The sequence below is a fragment of the Gracilinanus agilis genome, chromosome 1 (assembly GCF_016433145.1).
Source record: "Gracilinanus agilis isolate LMUSP501 chromosome 1, AgileGrace, whole genome shotgun sequence".
NCBI classification, from domain to species: domain Eukaryota; kingdom Metazoa; phylum Chordata; class Mammalia; order Didelphimorphia; family Didelphidae; genus Gracilinanus; species Gracilinanus agilis.
Genome location: NC_058130.1, coordinates 393,920,041 through 393,941,236, shown reverse-complemented (window position 1 = coordinate 393,941,236; position 21,196 = coordinate 393,920,041). Strand labels below are relative to the sequence as shown.

Genomic DNA, 21,196 nt, shown 5'->3' with positions numbered 1-21,196 from the left:
GAAACAAAGGGGAAAAAAACTATGGGGGGGGGAAGGCTTTATATTTATGTGAAAGGGAAAATGCATGTTTAAGGTTTAAAAAAAAAACAACCCTTTTCCCAAGCCAGGTATGAAATTTTCTACTCTAAGACAAGAATATCAGTGAAGCTTTTGTCAATTCCTAAACAACTGAAGAAGTTTTACATATACCCACAGTATGGTCTTGGGATATCAGAAAACTGAAAATATTGAAGAGTTTGATATAATACTTATTTTAATTGTTTTTACTATTATCATTATTATTTAAAAGCATAGTGTTCACATAAATGTTGAAGACAAAAAATGAAAGCTCTGGATTAAGCTCTGCCTTTACTCCACCCCTCAAACAAACTCTTTGTTCTCAAAAAGAAAAAGGGGGTGGGGAAGGGAAATATAGAGAATAACACTATCAAGACCACTGAAAATCATAAACATATCTTGGGATATTAAATTCTCATGGTACAAGCTCTTTGCAGAGATGCATGAAAGGGGCCATTAAAAGTCTGGATCTACATAAGACCACCAACACACAATGCGTGCGTCAGGGGGAAATCTCTATTTCTCAGTACTTATTATATTTGTGTGTGCAATAAACTTAACAAGTGTGCCAAAAAACTAATTTACTTACATTCGTTTACTAATACACCAGGGACTTTGGAAACTAGTTCTTTGTAAAAATAGCCTATGTATTTTCTTGTTTATTTTTCAGTTAAACAGGACAGCATATTAGAAAATCATGAACTCATAAGGTATAGTTTAACTTTAAATGTTTTTCCCCTCCCCCTTTTTTCCTGCTAAATATAATTTTTTAAAAGTTCCTATTTCTTTTGCTTAAAAGTTCCTCTCTCCAGATGGTCTGGAGGACTGAAACACTGTCGTCTTCTTGATGAAAATGGATACCTTCCTGCCTCCATTTTGAAGCAAGCAGCAGATCACAAAATTGGCAGTGAGCCTATTCTGACATTCACAGGTCACAGTGAAAGGAAAGAAGAATTCACCAATAAAAGGCTTACTGCAGTATTCCTAAGAAGCTTCTGTTTTTTTCAATATATATCTAATGAACACCATAAAAAAGTATTCATTGGTCTCGAAACATCATGAACCACAAACCAAGCATTAATATGTCAGAATGATGTCCTCATAGACAGAGGTAAGAGAATATGAACACAGAGAAATTCAGGCTGACTGATATACATCGAGGAAGTGGTTTGGATGCGTTGTGATGGCCTTAAAAATTGGGAGGTGTTATGAAATGTCATAAAAATAGTATAATTTTTAGAATGGGAATTTTCAAAAGAAAACAGAAATAAAGTCTCTCTTTTGTGTGATGTGAATTAGGTTTTTAGTTAGAATTATGACATACTACATAAACAGACATTTGCTGAAGATCCAATTTACTAATTCTACTGTGTCAAAGAAAAAGTAAAAATCTTTTTGAAGAACAATTATTAGAACCAAGAATAAAAACTTAAGATTAGGAGACCTCCTTTCCCCCTTTGTAACAACTAAAACATAAAAAAAAAAAAATCAGAACCTTAATAAAAGTTCTATAAAGCAAAATTGACAATCATTTCCTTGAGACTTCCTTGTAAGCAACTAATGAAAAATTCTTTTTTAGGGGCACTCATAGCACTAGGTTTAAAAGCTGAAATAAACCACAGCTTTCTAAAAAAAAAAATAGAATTGAAAATGAAACTATTGGTATTAATTTTTAAAAAATGTAACCGTAATGTTATAAAACTATAATATCAGTGATCTTTATTCCTTGACAAAAATACCTCGTAGGTATAAACTGATTTATCATTATGATAATACGTTATCATATTTTCTGAAAACTGTCAAATTAACATCCAGACTATTAATCTCATTCTTTAAAAGCATACAAAAAAGGACATGCTACTTAAAATACTTTAAAAGGTTTAGAGACTTTTAGATAATACAGTTTACTTTGGTTAAAGTTTTCTAAAATGTACATAAAGTATCCACATTAGCATAATATTTAGATAAAATGTCATATGACAACATTTAAAATGGTTGCTTCCTTTTATTTTCTTTCAAGGTTATTTATTGCTACTTCCTCTGGGAGGAATGAGGAAGCCCTTGGCTAACTGAAGTCATTTAAAAGTAGACGTTAGCTATTATCACTTATTTATTAATTCCTTTTGCTAAAAAGGGTCTCAGACTAAAATCCAATAATATTCATCCACTCTCTAAATGACAGAATTTCTATTGGTTTGAGGAGGTTTTTCAGGCTATATAAACTCATTTTTTTAATTTTTCTGATGCTTTGACAAATTAAGATTTGATTATTTTCATGATAAAGTCAGAAAAAACATGAGACTTCCAAAATATTCTCAAAATTTCCTGTTTTCAGTAAAATAAGTAGAGGCTCAGATTACCTGTCTTCCATCTTCAAGTTGCAGTAGATAGATACATAGAATTTCAGAGTGTATTTATCTACTGCAACTTGAAGATAGAAGTCCAGAAAGATGAAAGATTTCTCTTAAAGCCATATGGCTGCTTGGTGGCAGAGACAAATCACTTAACCTTAGCCTGCCTCAGTTTCCTTATCAGTGAAATGTAGATAACAATAGCACCTATTTCAATTAAAGTGAAGATGAAATGAGATAAAGTATGAAAAGTCTTTGAACACCTGAAAGCATTATATAAAGTTAAGGCATCATTATTAACAGATTTGCTAAAATTAGTGTTCATCTTAATTAGTGTTTTTTTTTCAAAACTCAGGAGCTGGAAGGGTTTTCAGAAGCCAAATAGTCCAGTCTCTTCATTTTATATATGAGGAAAATTAGGGCTAAGTGGAATATTTTCCACAATGACAAAGGTAGGATTTCATCCTAATCTCTGATTCAAGAATCAGTGTTCTTTCCAGAATAATGAACAACAAGGCTTTATAAAGGAGATAGGATCAACATGAATGGGGAGAGAACAACCAAAACCAAAACCAAAAAAACTTAGTCATATTTTGTAAGCATTTTCTGGAAATCATACTTAAATGTATTTGGGGGTTGCATATGGTTTGTAAGGCCTTAATTGAGGAAAAAAAACATATGAAATAGGGTAAACTCTGAGGAGTAATGTGCTTCCTAGACATCATGCGTTTGGGAGAAGAGAGACCTTCTAGATTCATGGAAAATAAGTTAGAATTATGCCAACCTAGGTTGGCATGGGAATAATGGCCCTCTAATGTGTATAAAACTAATTTTTTAAAAAGTCATACCTACGACTGTATCAGTGTGGAATGTTTCAGATATGATATCTTAATTTCAAGGCCAGCTCTACCAGGTCACATTGTCTTCATATTACCCCTGATATTTCACCAACAGTAAAACAGAACTTCTGGCAAAGGTTGGTTTGATTGTCTTGTAAGAGGGCCTATGTTACCAAAGAACCAGAGCTCTATTTATATCCAGTTTGGGAAAAGGGAAAGCTAATTAGAAGATGGTAGGAGACAGAGGAGAGGGAGAGAGAAGGAAAGAAAAAAGGAAGAGTGAAAGGCAAGGGATGAAGAGAGGAAAAGGTGAACAGTGGGAGAGGGGCAAAAAGAAAGAGAGAGATAGAGCTAGAACTTCCCAGACCACTGTTCACTCTAACTGGGGTCAGAACCAGGAGCCATTCATATATTTCATTACACTTTCAAGGGCAGTATTATTATGAACTTGAAACCTTTCAATTAGATTCTGTGCCTCAATATATTGTAACCACTTGTGGTTAATAGTTTTGAGAGATTTGCTCAAATGATTTTCAGTGATAAATCAAGTCATACGCATTACAGTTAAAACTCCTATCCTTCATAAGAGTCATACACAGTGAATACAATCTTGAAAATTAGCTTAAACTTCTCAAATGAATGCTTTGTTCTGGCTCTGATCACAATGGCAGAGGTAGCTTTTCTACAATATTCCAACCATCCACATTTCACTCATCAGTTGCTCTGAGCACTCAACTCTATATCAGGTAGAGGAATCCTTCTTTCTCCTCTTCACAAAGTCCTTTTTATATTTGCTCAGAAAGAACAATATCTTTATGACTACTAGTTCAATGAGTCAACAGTGTGATGTGGCTTCTAAAAAACCCCCAACTCTCTAACTCTATCTCTCACAATTAATATAAACAATAGCTGTGATTTATAGTGTTTTACGCTTTACAAATATCTTAGAAGACATTATCTATCTCATTTTATTATTATCATAATAACCACATAGGGGGTGCTATAGGTTATCCTCATTTTATGAGAGAGAGAGAGAGAGAAGAGAGAGAGAAGAGAGAAAGAAAGAGAGAGAAGAGAGAGGAGAGAGAGAGAGAGAGAAAGAGAAGAGAGAGAAGAGAGAGAGAAGAGAGAGAGAGAGAAAGAGAGAGAGANAGAGAAAGAGAGAGAGGAGAGAGAGAAGAGAGAAAGAAAGAGAGAGAAGAGAGAGAAGAGAGAGGAGAGAGAGAAAGAGAGAGAAGAGAGAGAGAAGAGAGAAAGAGAGAGAAGAGAGAAGAGAGAGAGAGAGAGAGAGAGAGAGAGAGAGAGTGAGTGTGTAACATATAGAAAGGCAGACAGACTTCAGTGATGGAGCACATAGCCACACTGTTAGAAAGTGGTGGGATTTGTACCCAGGCTTTCCCTGATTCTAAGTCCAGTTTTCTTTCTTCACCAAACTCTACTGCCACTAATAGATGTCAATAATGGCATTAACGAGGGAATTAAAGAAACAATTACAAAAGCTCAGATTTGAAAGGGTACTTAGGGTTCATCTAGTCCAACTAGTTATGAATAAGAATCTCAACAATATCCCTGACACTGACCGAAAAGATTAGATAGCTATATAACCAACAAATATTTAGTGTCCTTTAAGACTTAGCTCAAATTCTTCCTTCTGCAAGAGGCATTGCCCATTCTCACTTTCCTAATACCTTCCGTTTGAGACTATCTCACATTAACACAGCATACATTTTATATTTACATAGATGTTTTTATGCTCTCTTTTCCATTAGAATGTGAGCTCCTTGAGGATAGGGGCTTTCTTTTTGCCTTTATTTGCAGCCTAGTGCCCAGAACATAGAAAGTGCTTAATAAATGCTCATCATGATGATATTAAAGGTCTGTTATTTACCAGGTAGAGTTCTAGATGCCAGAGATACAAAGACAAAAGGAAAACAGTTATGTTCTAACAGGAGAAAAAACATGCACACAGGGTATCCCAAAAATTGTAATGTAGTTAAAACACTGAAGCTATTAATATTAAGCTTTAAAGCTCAAAATCTAAGTCTTTTGGGACACCTTGTATATAACAACATACAGAACAAATATATTAAGATACAGAATAAATCTGAAGAACAAATCTCTTTCCAGTAAGCTTACCTTGGTAGGAAAGGGATAAGCAGATAGTGCAACTGGAAAATGAACTCCATAGAAAGTGGTGCTAGATATTGAAAGAGATCAAGGATTCCAAGAGGTTGTAGTTAAGGCATATATTCCAGAGAAAAGAGACTGACAAAGCAGAGATCTAGAGACAGGAGAGAGAGGATGGTAGAGCAACCTGGATGGAATGTAAAGTGCATGGAGAATCTAATAAAGTGTATGTAGTAAGTTTGGAAAATAAGGATAGGGACAGGTAGTGAAGAACTGAAGACATAAGCCAGTTACTGATTGATTCTAGAGAAAATAGGGGGCCAATAGTGGGTTTTGTGTTGAGAAGTTATTTATAATAGTCCAAACAGAATGGACAAGTGCTATTATGAGATGGAAATAAGAGGGCAGAATTAAGAAATGTCATGAAGGTTAAAGATTTGACAACTGATTGGAAATGTGGGATGCAAGGAGAATGAGAAGTGAGCCAAGGATGGGTGGTGGGGCAGTCTACAGAAACAGGAAATTTCCAAAGAGGATTGAGTTTGAGAGAAGCATAATGTTTTGGATTTTTAAAGTTTCAAATCTCTAGAAGGCATCCCAGATAAAATGACCAATAGACAAGTGACAACAGACTAAAGTTTGAGAGAAATTATGGCTGGATATATAGATCTGGGAGTCATATAAAGGGAGATGACTATAACTATGGGAGCAGAGGAGGCCACTAATTCACAGAATGCAGAGAGAGAAGAAAGTCTAGGATAGAATCTTGGGGAATACTTGTATAGGGGGAGGCATATAGATAGCATGAAGGAAGAAAACTAAGACAGCAGTGTCATGAAATCCTAAAGAGGACTGAGTATCAAGAAGGATAGAGTGCTCAACAATATTAATGCAGCAGAAAAGCCAAGAAAGTTGAGGGTTGAGAAAATGCCATTAGATCTGACAATTAAGAGATTACTGGTAATTGTGGACATAGAAAATCAGTTGAAAGATGATGTTGGAATCAAGGCTACAGAGGTTCTAGTAGAATGAGGGGGGCAAAAGTTGTGGAGCAAGCTATTCTAAACCTTGTCTGAAGGTCTCAGAGTAGGGGTTAACCCCCTGAGATGGCCCATTCCACTTTGGGACAAATCTCATTATTAGGAAGGACCCCTCCCCCCATACCTCCCTTTCATGGAAGTAAAATTAATCTCCCTGAAACTTCTAAGCAACCAGTGCTTCAGTTTCTGACCTCTGAGTCGAATAGTAACAAATTAGATCCCTATTTCATATGATAATCTTTTAAATAATTGAATACAGATATCATGTCCCCATTTAGTTTTCTGTTCTTCAGACTAAACTTCCACAATCCCTTTTACTAATCCCGATGTCATGATCTTGAAGTCATTAAATAAATATTCTTGTCACTTTCCTCTGAAAGCTTTTCAGCTTATCAATGTCACTGATAAAATATGAGGTCTGACAAGAACAGAATGCAGAACTGTCACCTCACTAGTCCTGGCCACTATACATTTCTTAATCAAGTCAACTCCACAAATATTTACTAAGTGCCTACTCTGGGCTAAGTGCTGGGGATACAAAGTAAAACCAACAACAAAATGTCTGAGTAGCATAAGATCAAATGATCCTTTTGGAATGGCATACTCTGCTGATTAATATTGATCTCAAAGTTTACTAAAACCACAATCTTTTTCTGATGAGTTGTTATCCCTCACATTTTATTTCTGCAACTGACTTTTTGAAATCAAATACAAGATCTTAATGTTGCCTCTATTCCATTTAATTTGATTTAGCCCAATGTTCTACTCTACCGAGATCTTTTAGGTGCTTATTATCTTCTACCACAGTAGCTATCCCTCATATCTTTGTTTTACCTGCACATTTATTAAACTTACTACCTAAGTCATTAAAAAATGTTAACTGATGCCGGACAAGGGCAAACCCTATGAATATTCCATTAAGGACTTTCTTTTACGTAGACATAAAGACATTACTCTCCATCCCCATCCCCAATTTCATTTATGCTTTGTTATAGATACAGCAATTTAGAACAAATATTGGCAAAGTAGAGGTTACTAGAATGGATAAGAAATTCAATACTATATTGTATCATATAACAAACCACTGAAAGAATTGGGTATGTTTAGAAGAGATTTAGCTGAGTAGGGGATGATAGGTGCTATCAAATATTTGAATGGCTCTAAGGTGGAAGAGAGATTGGATTTATTCTTTTTCTAACCACAGGATGGAATATGAACCAAATGGATAAGAGATTCAGGGAATAAGATTTCAATTGAATTCATGGACTTTAGCTCCTAGGTGTATCAGAAAAATCCTCATCAATTGAGTTTTGTTCCCCCTATACCAGGGGTCGGCAACCTTTTTGGCTGTGAGAGCCACATTTTTTAAAATGTAATTTCGTGAGAGCTGTACAGTGCTCACAGTGCACACTCCTGTAACAGTGCCTGAAAAAAATTGATTTTATGGTTCCTGCAGAAAGAGCCATATCTGGCCCTCAAAAGAGCCAGATATGGCTCAAGAGCCATACGTTGCCGACCCCTGCCCTAGACAGAGATTATAGGATCCAATTAGAGAATGGTGTAGAAAGATTCATGCATTACACAGGAAACACACTATGTCACATGCAAAATCCTTTCTAGTTCTCAAATTCTGTGATACCTGAGCAGCATTTTCTTGGGAAAGTCCACAAACTCAATTTAGGGATCTTGAGAAGACTCATTAGGTTGTCTTGGGAAAAATAATCAATAGAATGCAGATCCAACCAAAAGGGCATGCTTGGCTACATAAAAATACTGAAATTAAAATAATAAGTGATGCAGAATAAGTTATAATCAGATTAAAAAGTCCCCAAGGCAAGACTCAAGAAGGAGAAGGCTTTCATCAAAGGAGAACTTTTGCTGGATGGCTTTTTAAGATGGGAATCCAGGGTAGGAGACAAATGCTCAGATTTTATTGCAACAATTTCATTAGACTAGGTTAATAGAGGGAATAACAGACTTCTTTAAGAAAGGAAAACATTTCTCTGAAAAATAATTGGCACAGGGAACACTGTGTGGCATTTTTACTTTCTGTATATGTTTGCTATTTGTATAATCTCTAAAAAATTCCTGCTTATTAAGAGAACTCTCTTTTTGTCCATTTTTTACTAGAAGTGACTTTGAACTTTGCAAATAGAGTAGTTACTGAGATTTCTGATGCTTTCGACACAGATAAAATTACACTTTTGAATTAGCAACTTATTTTTTGTCTCTGACAAAGGAGCTATAGTAGGATATAGTGATATAAATTATTATCCCACATTCATGAAAAAAATTGTGAAAATCAATTTCAGTAATTTCTCTCTCCTCCTCCTCCTTTCCTTTCCTTCTTGATTCCCTCCTATTAAGGAATATTCTTTTACCTTTATGGTCTCTTCAGAATTATAAAAAGTTAGAGCTTGAATATGCCTCACAGAGTACCTATTTCAAACCCCTCATTTTACAGATGGGGGAACTGAGACCAAGGTGACTTTCTCAAGGTCAGTGGAAACTAATTAGTGTATGAATTTAATAAAGCCCCTGATCTTCAGTTCTGCTCTATTTCCATTACAACAAAGCATCCCTTATCTGAGCTGTGCGAACACAGGTTTGCTAGTAAAATACAGAAAATAATCTCAGGGTGAAAAACATTACCACTCCAAAAGATGACAACTTACTACAGGAGTTGAAATCATCCATGTAATGTTTAAGTATTATTAAGATAAATGAGTGAAAATGAAACCTTCAGTGGAGAGCTACAACATGGCTAAAGACTGATTTGCAAATTTGTTACTTAAGCAGGGGATGTTGGGCATCCTTAAGTAATCTTCCTTGATAAATTTACAAATTGATACAAATATAGCCACCTGAGAGGAGTAAACAAAAAGTTTGTGTGTGTGTAAATTGTTGAAATGATATAACTTAGAAAAATTTCTGTAAGCAGAAATGTTTTCCCCCATCTCCCTTTTATATGTAGTCTGATATAAAAAAGTAAAAGAAACCATCTACCCATAAGGCATTCCTATTTTATGTTGATTTGTCTAGCAATAATAACCCTTCTTAAATCAATCAAGTTGTATCATAAAAGTATGTAGAAAAGAATATACATGTAGCCAAGAAGTTCCTTGAATTCATGGATTCCTTTGAGCCATGAATTACTTCACCTTCCCTTACCTAATATACATAATCATAATAACAAATTTTTTATTAATTTTTCCAGAATAATTCATTATATTCATAATTCAAATATTTCTCACTTTGAGCCTTCTCTTCTAAGTCAGAGCTACCTAAAAGTATTATAGTGATCAGGTTTGTATTTTAATACTTTTTCTTGCTCCTATTTCTTCTAGAGTAGGGGTCAGCAACGTATGGCTCTCGAGCCATGTCTGGCTCTTTTGAGGGCCAGATATGGCTCTTTCTGCAGGAACCATAAAATCAATTTTTTTCAGGCGCTGTTACAGGAGTGCACACTGTGAGCACTGTACGGCTCTCATGAAATTACATTTTAACAAATGTGGCGTTTATGGCTCTCATGGCCAAAAAGGTTGCCGACCCCTGTTTTAGAGTAATATTAAAAAAGGTCAAAGGGCAGGAAATAGGAAAGTAGTAAGGCAAAGTAGATCATTAATCTACCCAAATCATCAATATATGGTTTAAATCAATATATATCCCTGCCTTTTCTCTAAAATTTACATCTCTTACTCTAACAACATAGGTAATGGAAAATAACCAAATGAAACCGACAAACAATTATTGAGGTGCTTCTAGGGACAAAGAATAATGCTCAATATTGTAAACAATAAGCCAGTGGTATTTCCTGCTGGACTAAGATAAACTGTTCTTACCCTTCATCAAGAAGAAACTGTATTTATAAGGTTATTTCAAAGGGAAATAATTTTAAATTTCTAAGTCAAATATTGAGCACAAAGAAAAAATGGTTGCATTTAGATTACTACCAATACTCCATTTACCCCTCATAGCTATTTCAAGACTCTACAATATTGAATTATAATCCATGAAACCAATCTAATAAAATAACAATAAAACAAATGAAAATAGCAAAAATAGGAATGATTTTGCACATATCAAAGTATTTTTACATTTTATCCAATTTTACATTTTTAACAATGCCACGTGCTTGGAAGGGAACCCAAGTCAGTCATACAACAAATAAAGGAGACTGAAAAGGGGTAGGGAGAGAAGAGATGAAGCTACCTTACTTGGGGGACAAGGTAGAGAATGTCTGAATAGTTAAAATTAAAGCCTGGGGAGGAATGAAGACATAGTTGGGCTGTTCTCCTTAAAAGGGTGGTTCTGGGAAGAACCAGCCAACCAGGGAGAAGGGTGGAAAGCACTTCTAATAAGAAGCATCTATGAATGAAATTAGCTTCCAGAACAAAGAAGTAGTTATTTCCATCATGAGGTGAGTAAATAATAGGCACAAATCATTTATTGTGTGATTCGATGTAATTTGTTCACAAATTTGGCAGTGGTAGAGCTGGGAAATAAATTTTGATCTCTTGGCTTTCCAGTCTTGTTTTTACCATACCAAGCAATGCAGAATTTTCCACAATATCTCCCACTTCAGGTTAAGAGAATAATAACAATGATAAATTTGATAACATTGATCATACTTTCCCATTTGAATCCTTAATATGGTGCATCCTATGTCCTTATGTGGTCACTCTTTGTATGGGTTTACACCAAGAAAAACCCAAAATGAAGTGGTCCTAAGACTCAATAGAGGAGCAGCTAGGTGGCTTGGGGAATACAGCCTGTAGTAGAGAAGAACTGGGTTCAAACTTGGCCTCAGACATTTCCTAGCTGTATGACCCTGGACAAATAATTTAAGCCCAATTGCCTAGCCTTTACTGCTTATTCATGTTATCCATTCCAAGACAGAAAGTAAAGGCTTAAAAAAGAAGACTCAATAGAATATATAGAACAGAGGTGTTTATGTACTTCTACAAACAGAAGGTATATTCATCTACTTTATTTTTATAATATTAAGTGATGTAGAGAAGAGTAGTTATCCTTCTTATTTAAAGAAGAAAAGACCAAGAGAGAGCATTTAAGGAATTTTTGGTCACAAAGTTTGTTATCAAAGTAGATGATATAGTAGATGAAACACTATAACTGAAACCAAGAAGAACTGGGTATGAATGCTGGGTTCATCATTCATAAGTGATTTGCAATATCTAATCTGGGGTAAGTGACATATAAGTACTAAGCTAAACAAAGAAGCATTTTTTCCATGACTAAATATCTGAGTTAGAAATTTAAAAATTTTCCCCTTTGAAATAACCTTACAAATATATACAGTCTCTTTTTTAAAACAAGGGTTAAGAATAGATAATTACAGGTCAGTAGAAAATATTGTTGGCTTTAATTTTTTTTTATACTTCTGAGCACTGTGCTTTATCTGTAAAATTTTAACAGACAACAAACAACTGATTATTGATGTGGCTGTCTCATTTCTAAATCTGCTGCCTACATATGAGCAGACTCCTGATTATTTAAAAATATGAAACCAATGCTAAATCAAAAGAAAGGATAAGGATATTACAGTGTGCAACAATAATGGTTCAACCTGATCTATTAAAAATATCTGGTGACTAAAACAAGATAAAGTAAAAAAGGCTGATACTAATTAACACTATTTTTGGATAGAATTTTAACTCATAAAAAAACCAGATTCCACAAGAAAATATTTGAAAAAATAGAGAGATATAACAAGAAGGGGCAATACCTCTTTGGAGTGAACAATCCTTTAAAAAAATACCACAGAGGAGAATGACAAGATTAGGAACAGTATCATTTCCAAGAAGAAAAGAAAGCAGTAATTGGGGAAATGTGCTTGTAGAAAGGTTGATGAGACTCAGATCATCACAAAGGAACATATTTTTGATCTGGAAGGGCTTTAATAAAATATCTATTTCAAACCTTTAATTTTACAAATGAGGAAACTGAGGTTCAAAGAGATTAAATAACTTCTAGTTTCACATGGCTAGTAAATGGTAGTTATGAACATTTGAACCTCTGTCTTTAGATTGTAATTATGACACTTTTATCACCAAATAATACAGAAGGGCTGAAAGCATTTATTGATTAAATTGAAGTACATCGAAGAGCTGGAAAATGGAACAGATTTATCAATATTTATTCTTATCATTGGTGAAATTGCAACCACTATATTTGGGTACCAGTGACTCGATAATAATAAATGTAGTTTATGAGAAAATGGAAACCAAGAGAAAAATAATTCATGCTAGAAGTCAAATAATTTTGTAGGAAATTAGGTGTGAATTTTCAAGATAATTCAGAGAAAGAATAGTTGCCACATACACAATCATGGACTGCATTATTAATACCAAAAATGCAACTGAAAAGACATTAACAACTACCTATCTACAAATTTACTTTCCAATGTCTATAAAAATCTTTATGAAAATCATCTATTCATGTATCCAGTGTACCTTTGATGAAAATATTAGAAAGGAATAGGAAGGATCTTAAGATGATATTCTGTAAGAGATCAGTTACATGACTATACAATTGACTGAAAAGATATGAAGAATAGAAGATTCCCAAATATTTAATTACAAAACCAAAGAGACAGTACATCAGAGTGAACTCTTAGAGGTTCTCTCTCCAACAAGGGTCCTGCATGCATATATTAAGAAAATAAAATACTTTAATAGAAGAGACCAACTTTAGAGATAAATTTATTAGTCATCCTTTATCAGTATTGGGTACCACTCAAAACATGAACCAGTATTCTGGTCAAAGTATTCTTCTATTATGGGAAATTTGGAACCTCCTGACTCCTTGGCATAAAGGCCAAGAGATTGGAATGGGGCAAGGGGGAGGGGTCAAGAAGTCTAGGGTTTGAATACCTAGTCGGGCATGCACTTATACTTGCTATGTGACTCTGAGCAAATCATTTCAATTCTCTGAATCTCAATTTCCTCAAATGTAAAATGAGAGGGTTAGATTCAATGGCCCCTAAGGTCTTTTCTAGATCTACTTCTATGATAACAAGATATCTAGTGATCCTGAGCAGGGCCTGAATGAAAGAAAGATTTCCTATAAATAATTAAATTCTCTTGATGCTACAGTTTTCAGATGACACTGTGTTGGCTGAATTAAGGCCCTGTATACTACAGAGTTTCTACAGATAAATTCATGACCACTCAAAAGAGATTGGTCTAACATTTGACAGAGGAAAAATCCAATAGTTGAAGAATGTTTATGTCCCGATTATGACACATAGTTGAGGAGTTAAGCCACTGAGTTAATCCACCTGTAAAAATATCTTGGACAGGAACTACAAATGGAACATAAACTAGGTCTAATATGGAGCTCCTTAAGGTCTGATCCTTAAAGACTGACTGTCTCCTTTTTCTCTCTGAATCTTCAGCACCTAATATGGTGCCCTAGAGACTGTAGGTGTATTTAAATGCTTGTTGAATTAAGTTTGGTTCCATCTGAGAGATGGTATAGTCCTTTTGAAGATCAAAGGTAGTTCCGACACAAAAACTTAAAAATGAACAAACAATATTATTGCATGCTAGATGTGATGTTATATGCCTGGGGGAGGGTGGAATAACACAATGTCAAAAAAAATCAAGTCATCAGAGGGCATGGTTAAAATGCATGCTAAATTTAAGTATGCTAATATACTGTACACTGTAATAAATAAACAAACCCTACTTGAAACAAGAAATGACAAAATATCAAGGAAATGTGATTAGAAGAAAAAAGGATGAGTTGGTCATATATTGTCAGTAAGTGATAAATAGTTCACTGCATGGGATCTCTATGAAGAATTTGGATATTGGAAAGAATTGCATAAGTTTTTAAAAAGGACTGGAATTTGTACCAGTTCAAGAAGAACTCAAATTGATGAGACTCACTTAAGTAATGAAAAGTAGGTATGACCTAGGTAAGTTACTTGAGCAGTATGTGATAGTGGATAGTAAACCTGTAGTCAGGAATTTAGCCTCCAATAATAAGTAGCTATGTGATCTAGAATCTAGTGCGCAGATCTTTTGTGAGGATCAAATGAGATAGTTTATATTAAAGCTTGGAAAATCTTAAAGCACTTCGTAAACGTAAAGTATTATTCTGAGTCTCAGCTTTTTAAAAATGAGGATAATTACATTTTCACTACTTAGTGTTGTGAAGCATGAGAGATAATAGTATGTAAAGAATCTTAAAGTCCATATATACATATGAGTTATTGCTATATTATCTGTCACGAAAGACTTACCTCATTACACTATGTCCCTGGATTCTCAAAGGCTATACCAGTATATTGTGAACTCTATCAGGTCCTTCTGTGCTGGAAAAGCTTCAAGAATGTGCTTGCACTGTGTACCTATCATGAGTTACAACCTAGCTAAATTCAGAGGCTCATGTGCAAGGATATTAAAAACCTCCTTTTTATTTTTTATTTTAAAATTTTTATTTAATTGATTAATTAAGAAAAAATTTTCCATGGTTACATGATTCATGTTCTTTCTCTCCCTTCTTCCCACCCCCTCCCGTAGCCAACACACAATTCCACTGGGAAAAACCTCCTTTTAAATGGAATTGAAAATATCAAGAAAGAAATATTTCTTTAGTCCAAAGTCCTTTACAGATTTTCTCCTTTCGAAACAAAAGTTGGATAGAATAGGTTAAAAGTGGAAGTCAAGGGTAGCTAGCTAGCAGAGTGGACAGAGCACCAGGTATAGAATAGGTAGGTTTTGGGTTCAAATCACTCCTTGGACACTCTCTAGCTGGGTGACTCTGCGTAAGTCACTTAACCCACATTGTCTAGCCACCTTCTGCCTTGGAACCAATATACAGTATTAATTCTAAGGCAAAAGGTAAGTATAAAATAAAAGAACATTGCCTCCAACACATCCTCTGAAGGGATGAGAACTATGAATTAACATATATGAAATAAGCCAATAAACATTTAAGTGCTAGCTAAGTACCAGGCCTTCAGCTAAGCACTAAAGATATAAAGAAAGGATAAAATGTATAGTCCCTGATCTCAAGGAGCCTTTCATGTAATGGGAGATACAACATGCCAAAAACAAATGTACAAGCAAGCTACATATAGGGCAAATCAGAAATAATTGAGTGAAGGCAAAATTATTAAGGGGGCTGGAGATATCTTTGTAAAACTTACAAGACTATTTTATCTAAATGCTAGTTATTATGATGATTCATTGAAGAGCAATATCCTCTTTCTCTATTCTAGTGGGATTAGTATATTGATTAAGGGGAGAAGGCTCCTCTGATTACTCTAGGACCATGTTGGCAAAGGCATGGCACACATGCCCTGGTGTGCTGGAGGGGGCTGCTCTGTTCCTCCTCTCCACTATGCCTGGGGAAAATTTTTGCATGTCTCTCCCCCTCTGCTCAGTAGCTGAATGGGAGCACTTTCCCCCTCCACTCTCTGGGGAATGTGGAGGGCTCACAGGTGGCTTGAGGATGGAATCTGGGCACATGATCTCTAAAGGGTTCACCAGCACTGCTCTAGGAACAGTGGCAAAGGAAAAATTGAGTAGTTTTTAAGTGACTGTTCTTCGAGATAGAATAGAATGTTAAAAACCTCAAACTATATTTTGGGCAACAGTAACCATACTGTGACCTTTTACTTATTCAATATTCCTAGAGTACATTACTTTAAATTGTCTTGGGGAAGGGGGTGAACCAGGAACTACGTCAGTTTGGACATTTCTCTCCCTAACTTAGAAATGCTTGGATAATGCTAAATCAATGAAAATTGTTTCCAGCAAACATATGCCCTAAACATAGAGGAAAGTATTAATATTTTTTTCTTTTATATTTATTACCAGAAGGTTGACTACTAGGTGATGACTTTCACCCACAGAAGTATAAGGTGATCATCTATTAAGGTAGACAACACTGGGGATGGTGAACCCACAGAAGAGAAATCCAAGATATCTGAAATATTAGTGATGATATCAAATATGCAAATAAGTCTCCTACTCCCTTCAACATAGTCAATGGGTTCCAAAAATATTGGGTCCTGGTGGCATTAAATCTGACTACAAATATGGTCTCTGTTTTGTCTAAAAGAGTGGTTCTAACACTCTCTCTCTCTCTCTCTCTCTCTCTCTCTCTCTCTCTCTCTCTCTCAACTCCACTTGCCTATCTGGTACCTATCTAGGTAATATATAAGTTAACACTTTATGCTTTCTATTACTTTCTATTTAGTCTAACACAGGAGTGCCCTCAGTCAACACCGTGAATTACTTGGCCCTAACTGAGCATAACTTAAATTGATTAAGTTACACCTGGTTAAAGATTGCTTGAAACATATAATTTGCTTAAAATGTGATCCAGGTGAAACTCTTCATCTTCCTGGTTACAATTCTCCTATTACATGTCTAAATGGAAATTAAGTTCAATGAAACACTCAGGACTAGAAAAGATAAATATTTTTAAATGTAATGCACATTCTAACATTTTAAAAAGACATTCTATAAAGTAAATGAAATAATTTTTAAAATTTCTAGTATAGTTTAAAAGTAGCATTGCAATTGAAACAGAAATTGTACAAAATATGAGGTATCTAACTTTTTTTGTTCTAGACATGTTGTTAAAATAAATAGCAAAAAAGGTCAATATTATGCATGCCTATGAATCCATCCATGCATGTACAGATCATTTTCATCTTCCATTAACCAATGCTAAGCAGATGTCACTATTCTGATCTCTAAGCATTTATTTATTATGCATACATGTATACTTTACCTATCTACATACTAGCTTACACCTGTTGGCTTCTGTAGGAGCTCTGAGACCATGGTATTTGGTATGCCTTTAACTTGCCATGTAATTATGGCCAAGTAAATTATTCTCTTTGTGGTTCAATCTCTCTACCTATAAAATTCAGGGCTTCAGACTAAGTGATCTGTAATGTTTCCTTACCACTAACATCCTATGCTTATGGAAAAATTAAATATGATTATTATGCATTTTGTTTTTTTTAATGCCATCTTGATAACTTCTGAGGCAAGTTAAATAAGTCACTAGATTGAGAAGTCAAGTGCTAAGATATATGTTGGAGGGAATGTGGGAAAACTGAGCCTGAATGAGAAGAGCTGGAAGGGGTTACAGGAATCCTCTAGTCTCTCAAACTTGAACAGGAAGGCTATGCCTTCTACAATACCTACAACAAGCAATTGATTGGAATCGTTTGCTCCTCCTTCATGAATGTTTATTTGTTGCAGACTAACAGTCATGATGCATATATAAAAGTGGCAGGAAGACTTTCCAAATGGACAGAATGACAAGAAAAATATTATTTGGTTTTCCCAAGATGGTCTTGTACTGTTTCAGTTAGTCAACAAGCATTAATTGCTATGTGCTAGGCAATGTACTGAGCTCCAGAGATACAAAGAAAGGCAAGAAATATGGTCTCTGCCAAAGGTATCCTGGAGCCAATGCTTACTGGCTACCAAGAGTCAGTGGTAGATTGTCAGTGTAAGCATTTATACCTCAGAAATCTACAAATCTGCAAATCAGGGCTTGATTTAGTGTTTGGTTGATATGTCAAGATTTAAGAAAGCAATGGAGAAAAATTAATATGAAAATGAAACTTAATAATGGGTCCCTAGAACATGTCTACCTCCTCCCCAAGTTGCTAAACATTTACTAGTGCAATCTTCATCCCCTGCCTTCAAGGAACTTGCCTTGAATTATTATGGAGACAATATACAAACAAGTATTATATATGTCACACACATATTATACATAATACAAATGATTAACAGCTCATCATTTCCCATTTGGCTGCTCTCTTGGATTTCATGGAAGTCACCTCAGAGGAAAGGCACTAGCAAAAGGCTAGGAAGGGAACTGGGAATTGGAAAGTGGAATTTGAGCTGTCTTAAAGAAAGTGAGAAAAGACAAGAAGCAGCCGTGAGAAGGGAGGACATTCTGGGCATGGGAAAATAGGGAGAGAGCCATTTCCAAGAAACATTAAGATTAGCACTGTTACTGGACTGTAAAAGGAGCCATGTGCAAGAAGCACTGGGAAGGTAAGAAAGGGCTTTAAAATCCAAAGAGGTTTTTATATTTGATTCTGAATGTAATAGGGAGCCACTGAAGTTTACTGAGTTGGGTGCTACACTGGTAGGCTTATGTTTCAAGAATATTCCTTTGGCAGCTGAAAGGAGGATGGACTCAGGCGGGGAAAGACTTGAGGCAGGAAGACCAGTTACTTGTGCTTGAATCTATAGGCTGGACTTTATGTAGAAATGGAGTTCTATCTAGTCATTTTTCAGATGTGTCCAACTTTTTGTGACCCCATTTGGTGTTTTCTTGGTGAAGATACTACAGTGATTTGTTATTTCCTTCTTGAGCTCATTTTACAGATAAAGAAATTGAGGGAAATACGTTTAAGTAACTTGCCTAAGGTCACAGAGCTAGTAAATGTCTGTGGCCAGATTTGAACTCAGGAGATCAAGTAGGTAACTTCTTATAAGTGGTGATATTTGGTTTCTATATTTTGATGCCTTGACTTCCATAGTTAGAGATTTTTTTGCCTTAGTTCAACATGATCTCCGTTAAAATATTATCTCTGAAAATTAGGAGAGGAAAAGAAAGGGAATAAGTGTTTACATAGTCTACTATTGAGACTCATTAGCTTGTTCAAGGTCACAAAGTTAGTATTTTAGGTAGGATTCAAATTTATGTCTTTTTGACTTTCCAAGTCTAGCATTATATCCACTGTACTAATTGTTGGTGGCAACACACACCTTAAAGGGATGAAGTGTGGATCAAAGGTGATAACATATGTGAAGCTGGTTACCAGAGGCAGCAAGTTGGGGGCAGTACATTGGGTGCAGTACTAGGAATCAGGTAGAAGTGAATCTGAATACTGTTTGAGAAACTTCAATATGTGACCTTGGGTAAGTCACTTAACTGCTATCTGCCTCATTTCCTTTATTTGCAAAATGGGAATAGTAATTGCACCTTCCTCCCAGGATTGCTGTCAGGATCAAAAGAAATAAATTTGTAAAGCACTTTGCATGTCTTAATATGCTGTATTACTATTATTATTATTTCTATCACTGGTTTCAATCTTGGGGTCATCACTGAAGGATGAAAAGAGGAGGGGAAAAAAAAAGCTCCTTTTCAGTTGTATCTAGGTTTGGCATGGATATATTCATTACTAGTATTCTGATTTTATCTATAATTGTCAGAACCTTCTAGATGCATTTCTCCTACCCCTCCAAGCCAGATTGTTTTTCTCTGGATAACATGGATCTTTTTTTATTTCTATAAAAAGAAAACTTGCAAAATAGGGCTATTGTTTTAAGGCCTATCAATCATTGTTATAAACATAATTAAAATTCTCCACTAAGTAACTGGGAGGTCAAAAAATCTGGGAGGTAACATTTTCATAAATGATTATGGATAACTACTGATGTTGAGGAGAGTTAGTGATGAGTTACTATTGTGCTCAGTGAAGTCAAAGAACCCTGAATGCATCAAAAAAAAAAACCAAAACAAAAAACCAAAACACTTCATCCCATTCATTGTTTATCAGAAGAACCATTAGATGCAGTTAGTTTTTATACAAACTGGTATGGTTTTGAATAGAAATCACTACCATAATGGAGAATCAAATTATTATTCCATCTTTTCCTTTAGAAACATGAAAAAGATTGATTATATTTTCTTTGTCAAAATATAACACTACTTTTAACTGATGAAAAAATATTTACCAAATACATAAATATATAGCATTGATTAAAGTGTAAAATAGCCCAAATTATTAGCTATCTCCATCAAATCAACCTCCTGCCCATTTCCAGTCTAGATCCAGTCCTACATCAGGGCAAAATTAGAAATAAAATTAATCAAAATTAGCTTATTAATGAATTAGCTACAAGCAATGACTCTTTGTCTATCTGATAGGGTGTGTCAAAATTAATTGCTTTGGGACAACAAAATGAGGTAAGGAGAGAAAGAAAGAAAAGAAAGGAAGAAAGGAAGGAAAATAGATAAATGGGTAAGAAAGATGGAAGGGAAGAATGCAGGGAAGAAAGAAAAGGAGGGAGAAGGAGAAAGAGAAAGAAATTATAGTTCTTGTCTTTGAGGAATAAAAAATTTGGAAAGATGATATGCATATACACATGCACAATACATATATATACATGTGAATTATGTTTTAACAGAATACATGGATGCAAAAGAAATACAAAGTTAAGTGGGGGAAGTGATAAAAATGGGATGCAGTTATTCATAGAAGAAATCTTGGACATGGTAAATCTTGAGTCAGACATTGATGGAAATATATTTCCACTACTTTTGAACCTCTTTGGTATTTAAATTTAATAGATGCTTTTGGTTGTTTGTGACTATTTTCAATTTTTAAAAGATTTACAGAATTTATTTTATATTAACAAATATAGACAATATTAATTTATTTTTTTATTTTTATTATTTTTATTTTTTTAAAACCTTACCTTTCGTCTTGGAGTTAATACTGTGTATTGGCTCCAAGGCAGAAGAGTGGTAAGGGTAGGCAATGGGGGTCAAGTGACTTGCCCAGGGTCACATAGCTGGGAAGTGTCTGAGGTCAGATTTGAACCTAGGACCTCCTGTCTCTAGGCAATATTAATTTATTTTAAAAAGAGGCATGGTAATTCTATTTCAAATTATTTAAGAATTCTTTGTAAATTGAATTCATTTTAGCAAAAACTCCAGTAATTTCTAAATATTAATGTAAAATAGACTTTAGATTCTTAAG

General features: G+C 34.8%; 1 protein-coding gene across 5 annotated transcripts in view; it reads right to left on the bottom strand.

Moving 5' to 3' along the window:
* Positions 1-21,196, bottom strand: part of TCF4 (transcription factor 4) — a 435,815-nt gene that overhangs the window by 65,582 nt on the left and 349,037 nt on the right. The gene's annotated exons all lie outside the window — the stretch shown is intronic.